The sequence below is a fragment of the Diaphorina citri genome, unplaced genomic scaffold (genome assembly GCF_000475195.1).
Source record: "Diaphorina citri unplaced genomic scaffold, Diaci psyllid genome assembly version 1.1 scaffold3479, whole genome shotgun sequence".
NCBI classification, from domain to species: domain Eukaryota; kingdom Metazoa; phylum Arthropoda; class Insecta; order Hemiptera; family Psyllidae; genus Diaphorina; species Diaphorina citri.
Window position 1 is genome coordinate 10,958 of NW_007380885.1, and position 7,306 is coordinate 18,263.

Genomic DNA, 7,306 nt, shown 5'->3' on the forward strand with positions numbered 1-7,306 from the left:
AAAATTATAGGAGTAAAAAAAAAAAAAAAAAAATGACATGGGTAGGGTACTTTTCTTTACAAAATGGCTGCTCTACACTAGTGATTTTCACCATCCCATACACAGGAGGAATGTGTCTGACTGGGGCAAGTTAAACAAGGAATAGACCAGCTTAGTCTGGCTGGGGGACTTTAATCATGGAGTAGGTATACAGCCTGAATTTCCTTTGCTAAAGAAATAGGAAAGGTTGAGTGCGAAGGGCAAACACTCGTAAAATTTGTGGCCAAAACCAAATGCCAGCCCAAAGCAATCACCCTAGTGAGGGCTGATTGAGAGGCTGACGAAAAACGCCGACTCCGTCTGTTCACGGGAAATGGCGAAGAAAAAGAAGAAGAGTGAACGAAAAATCTGCCCCGGGCAGGAATCGAATTCTGTAAGTTAGAACTCATTCAGAGTTCACAGAGCCAATGAGAAATTCTGCCTGAGAATAATCCTGTCTACCTGCCACATTGCGTGCTGGAAATACATAGGTACCAGGGTATGCTATATAGGTACCAGGGTATGCTATAACACGATAGCATGTCCATAGTATGCTTCGACGAGAGAAACAGCTGTTCTGAGTCGATGCTCGTTAGTCCTTAGCTCCTTAGTGCTAAGGTAGTACGTACCTCTCTCGTTTCTCAGTAACTCCGTGTTCGTTTCAATTTAGACTAAGTAAAACCTGAGTGAGTGTTTTTCAAACTTTTTACTTTTTTGCCTGTTTTGGTGGTTCTTTGTGCTTTTTGAAGGTGAAAATCCTTTTTATTTTATTTAAAATTGCAAATAATTTTCTGTGAAAATTTAAATTAGATAAGATCTCGACCGTTTTTTGGCGGTTTTCAGCTATACTGACTAAACGGTTAGAGATATGGTAAAAGTTAGGGTAAAATAATACTCAAATAAGCATCATTCAATAGGATAAGGAAAGTCGTGTGATGTTCACACAGATTTTTTAGTCCGTCCTTCCTTTATTATTACTAATAATAAAAGGTATAGTGGACGGACTATTGTATTCGCTTCGGTGTCGTCTGTCGGTCGGTCTGTCTGTCTGTCCCCATAGAAGGACTTATCCAAACCTGGTCGACCTATATATCAAACTAAAGGTCTTTTTACCAGGATCACGAAAATGGTGGTGCAAATTTTGTCCAGAAAACCATAAAGCCAAAAACCAAAAAAAACTGTTTTTGCGGGATTTTTTTCACATTTTCTCACACAAATGAGCTCTGATCTTGAAATTTGTCGCGACGACCTTGACCATTTGCAGATACATATCTCGATTGGAGACACTTTTGACTCTTGTATATGATGAAAATAATGCATTCGTAATGGGAAATTATCATAAACACGTAACAAACAAACGTACGTACCTATACATGTTCCTATAGGCAAGGCACCTAGGTACCTTATGGGCTTATAAAATACCTACCGAGAGCTAGACTCACAGATTTGATATGTACCTATACTGGATAGCTGCCTAGTGCCTAGGTAGGTACGGTATGTATTTTCATTTTCCCAACGGACCATAAACAAATAAATCATTATTAAAATTCCACACGTGCTAACAGATACGTAAAATTAATATTTTATGATGGAAATAATAAGTAGGTAGGTACCTAAGAGAGCAAAAGCGGACAGAAAAGAACATGAGGTGACATTTTATATCCCGAAAGGAGGAAGTGGCGCGAAATCCTTGGTTTGAATGGTTTTTCATTTGATGTTGTGATGCACATGCAGCTTACACCCTGATCTTTGAGATAGGGGAAAGTGACCAATAAATCCAATAATGATCATTTGCAGATACATATCTCGATTTGAGACACTTTTGCTTCTTGTATATGATGAAAATAATGCATTCGTAATGGGAAATTATCATAAACACGTAACGAACAATAACGTACGTACCTATACATCTTCCTGGGCAAGGCACCTTATTGTGGGCTTATAACCTACCTACCGAGAGCTAGACTCAGATATGTATTTGTATACTGATGGATAGCTGCCTAGTGCCTAGGTAGGTACGGTATGTATTTTCATTTTCCCAACGGACCATAAACAAACAAATCATTATTAAAATTCAACATTTCCACACGTGCTAACAGATACGTAAAAATAATATTATATGATGGAAATAATAAGTAGGTAGGTACCTAAAAGAGCAAAAGCGGACAGAAAAGAACATGAGGTGACATTTTACATCCCAGATTTTGATATTCTTTATAATTTTGAGCAAAACGTAGATAATTATTATTAAAATTGTTTTTAACACCCGCACATGTTTTTATATTAACACTTTCAGTGCTATACGGCCGAAAATGGGGTACTGGGTGAATGGGCAAAGTGTAGACGCTGCTAATTCCGAGGGGCCCGGTGGCCATTATTAGCAGGTAGGTGCAGGCATAGTACCTACCATGTAGGTTTCTTGAAGTGGATTTCTTTGGATACATCTTCAGCTGTGTCCACACATAGCCGACGGCCATCGACGGATGTCGACTAAGATTTACGATGCTGCATTTCAATTAGAAGTATGTATTAGAACTTGGAACTTTTCTGTGGGAATCAAACCCAGGATTTTTTTTCCTGCTACTCGGAGGTTCTCTTAAAGTTCTCCTGGCTTCTAATTGAATCAGTTTTCACATTACTCACCAGTTCCCGACTTACTTATCTGGTAGACAAGAGTACAGAGTCTAAGAGAATCTATGTATTAGAACTTGGAACTTTTCGAGTTTTTGTGGGAATCAAACCCAGGATTTTTTTTCCTGCTACTCGGAGGTTCTCTTAAAGTTCTCTTGGCTTCTAATTGAATCAGTTTTCACATTACTCACCAGTTCCCGACTTACTTATCTGGTAGACAAGAGTACAGAGTCTAAGAGAATCTAAGGAACACGCATAAATTAATTTCGAAGTGTACTTAGCATACGGTTTAACGTGGAGGAATATAAATTTCTAATGGTTTCTATTTACTTTTTATGAATTTATGCGTTTCTCGTTTCAAACTTTCTTCTGTTTCTCACTCACATGCAATAATATTTCAAATAACTTGCACCTTCTTCTTAGTATTTACTCTGTCCAACTCCTTATGGGAAGATAACAGATAGTTAGGTGGTAATTATTGATTTATCTTAATCCTGCCTCGGTGATGTAGTGGTCAAGACGCTCGCCTGACAATCAGGAGGGCTTGGGTTCAATCCCACCCGAGGCGTGAAATTTTACTCTCAACATTGCTCGTAAAATTTGTGGCCAAAACCAAATGCCAGCCCAAAGCAATCACCCTAGTGAGGGCTGATTGAGAGGCTGACGAAAAACGCCGACTCCGTCTGTTCACGGGAAATGGCGAAGAAAAAGAAGAAGAGTGAACGAAAAATCTGCCCCGGGCAGGAATCGAATTCTGTAAGTTAGAACTCATTCAGAGTTCACAGAGCCAATGAGAAATTCTGCCTGAGAATAATCCTGTCTACCTGCCACATTGCGTGCTGGAAATACATAGGTACCAGGGTATGCTATATAGGTACCAGGGTATGCTATAACACGATAGCATGTCCATAGTATGCTTCGACGAGAGAAACAGCTGTTCTGAGTCGATGCTCGTTAGTCCTTAGCTCCTTAGTGCTAAGGTAGTACGTACCTCTCTCGTTTCTCAGTAACTCCGTGTTCGTTTCAATTTAGACTAAGTAAAACCCATTGTTTGACAATTTGACCACAAGAACAGTTATAATTATAACCCACAGCTGGGACAAAGAAAGGTATTTAGTCCATTTGGACAGTGTGAATAAGCAATATTTTAATTTAAAACAAGATTCGTGTTTTTTTCTGTCGAATGGAAATTTTGCAAAATGGTCTCAAAATGAAATCACTGGAGGTGAGCGATTTATTCGTTTATTTTTCGAGTGAGTGTTTTTCAAACCTTTTTGCCTGTTTTTTTCGGTGGTTCTTTGTGCTTTTTGAAGGTGAAAATCCTTTTTATTTTATTTAAAATTGCAAATAATTTTCTGTGAAAATTTAAACAAACTTTTTTGCCTGTTTTTTTTTTCGGTGGTTCTTTGTGCTTTTTGAAGGTGAAAATCCTTTTTATTTTATTTAAAATTGCAAATAATTTTCTGTGAAAATTTAACCTGTGTGAGAGTGCGAAGTGCTAATCTGGGATGTCACAGACATTTTCCAACATTCGAGAAATTTGAAATTAAAGTGATTAAATATTATATTACATAGGGTAAGTGTACCATTTATTCGCCCACCTAAAAAACGTACCATTTATCGGCCCACCTTTACCATACGCCACATAAGTCTGAACTGGACGAACTTTTTCAAGATCCAATTTCATCAAAAGAAAGGGCTTAAAGACTGCGTCACAGAAATTTTCTAACATTCGAGAAATATGAAATTAAAGTGATTAAATATTATATTACATACTCTATGATTTACCCAATGTATGAAATTTCGTTTAGGGTAGTCGTACCTCTAATACCTTGACTTACTGAAGAGCGCCATTATTTACTCCGCAAGACTTGAGCAATGTATTTTTCATCATTACCTACAGCACATATCACGAATATGATGTATAATTGAAAAAATTAGATACCTAACTGTAGGCTTGATCGATCTATCACTAACTGCAGTCTTGTTTATTCAAAAATAAATAAACAATTTAACTTCAAGTACATTTAAGCATGTAGGTACATAATTAGAAGAAACTTCAAAGTGAATGATCTTTTTTCGATTTTGATACTTTGTTGGCCAGTGTGTGATTGTGTGATATTGTTTCTTGATTTACTTTATTTTATGTGAAAATCGTTTACACGTATAAATTTATAGAGTGTTGTAGTGTCTACTTATTAAAAAAGTAAAAATCAAATAAAATAATTTTTCTTTAAATTTTGGATTTTAGAAAGTTCTTAGTTATTATTATTTATTTTAATTATTTATAAAAAATGTGTTGAATAACAAATCTATCAGGCTTTCTTCAGAGAGTTGACAGGGAGTCTCTGGGAAAAACCCCGTTGAAATTTCAAGGTCTGGGTGGATCCCATAGGATTCACCAGTGGTCTTTACATCTAGAATGTAGATCTTTTATATTCATGTTCTTGGGATGGTCAGTGAACTCCTGGCAATGAAAATCTGCCTGCTACAGTTTGGTCCATGTAGCCTGTATTTGTTACACTTTCCACATTGTAGCTACTTTGCAAACAATGTTCTTTTAGGTATTTGTACCATGTAGCCTGTATTTGTTATACTTTCCACATTGTAGCTACTTTGCAAACAATGTTCTTTTATTTGTATGACTGGGCAAGATTCAGCTCTTGAATGTTTTTTTTTTCTCTCTTTTATTTTTCTTCTTTAATTTGAAATGGCATTAATGTCATTGTATACCTAATTAACTGTTAACGTTTTTAATGATGGGTTTACCCTCAATTCAGCAACAAGTTGTACACCTGCCTTGTCACATTAATCTCACCTAACTTGCATAAATTTGGAAAAGCCAGTGGCACCAATTGCCCAGAATGTCTTTCGGAAATCAATCTTTCACAACATTGCTTAACTTCAGTGATCTATTTGATCTGGGCCCAAGGGATTATTACGGGATGAATATGATACAATCTGGACCAATAATCCACGCCTGTATTTGTTACACTTTCCACATTGTAGCTACTTTGCAAACAATGTTCTTTTAGGTATTTGTATGACTGGTCAAGATTCAGCTCTTGATTTTTTTTTTATCTCTCTTTTATTTTTCATCTTTATTTTATTTGAAATGGCATTAATGTCACTGTATACCTAATTAACTGTTAACGTTTTTAATGACGGGTTTACCCTCAATTCAGCAACAAGTTGTACACCTGCCTTGTCACATTAATCTCACCTAACTTGCATAGATTTGGAAAATCCAGTGGCACCAATTGCCCAGAATGTCTTTCGGAAATCAATTTTTCATAACATTGCTTAACTTCAGTGATCTATTTGATCTGGGCCCAAGGGATTATTACGGGATGAATATGATACAATCTGGACCAATAATCCACATTTTAGTGGACATAATCCATTATGTAGCTTTTTTTTTAAATCTCTTTTAAGGTTCTTTAACCCTTGAATACCAGGTCATTCATGCTGTACATCCAACATCCAATATTCATTACACAAATCTATGAAATGATATTTCTGTGTGTAGTATGTCCCAAGTTCAAAAACACCGATAATATGTGTGTAATGTGTACATTTGATTTGTCTGGCTGGGAGATGTTAAACAGGGAGTAGACCAGCTTAGTCTGGCTGGGGGATACCAGCAGGACCAGCTTAAAACAGGAAAAATACCAGCAAAACACGGAGGATAGCAGCCTGAAATTTCCCTTGCCAAAGAAATAGCATAGGTTGATTAAGTACAAAGGGCATCCACTTGTAAAAACACAGTTGTCAACTAGACACACAAAACTGGACCACCCTGTATTTACTTTACACCCTGTCACCCTGTATTGGACGTTTTGAATTCTTTGTCGGGTGCACATGACATCAGCCATAAAGAAAGTTCCCTAGGAGCTTTATCACTGATAAGTCCGTGATAAGGATGATGCCACGATACGATCTTAACCCATTAGCGCCTGATTTCTTCTTCTTTGATTGTCGTTTGAAACAAAATGTCGTTTAGGATCGGAGAAAAACGAAGCAACTGGTGGTGTCACATGGCAAAGTTGAGGGTTAATGGAAGCCAGTCTAGTTAGCTTGGAAGGTAGTGCTCCTGCTTTATAAGCGCTAGGTTGCGTGATTCCCGCCCAGGGCGAACTTTATCTTAAACAGATGAGATTCGTTCTGGGAACGGCTGGCTTTCGCCCTGTCCTGTCCTCTTCAATTTCGGAACGCTAAGACGTGCGTTGTAACAGTAAAGTTTCCTCCATTAAACCCCTGTAGGTACTCAAAAGCCCTCTCTAAGGCTTAGGTGCAAGGGCAAAAAGCCCTAAAAGTTGGGTGAAAGCTTATACGAATCCCCTATATGTCGTCTGAGATCGACAGGAAAGTAAATCACTAGTGTTGCCTTATGGCAAAGTTAGACGTCACCGGGTTAACTATCCTCTCATTTCAATCACCCTACGTGTGTATGTGTGAAGTAATGATGAGATTCACTAGTTCAGGATGCAGATCACTTGCTACTTCGTTATAGATGTGTGATAAGATATCGCAGAAGAGAAACGACTTATCTTTCTCACAGACCATTCAGACTTCCCTAGCTTTTTCTAGTCTTGGTACTTGGGCACTTTCTGTTTTGCTTGATCAGATTAAAAGTTTCCAATTGGCGGAACTACGG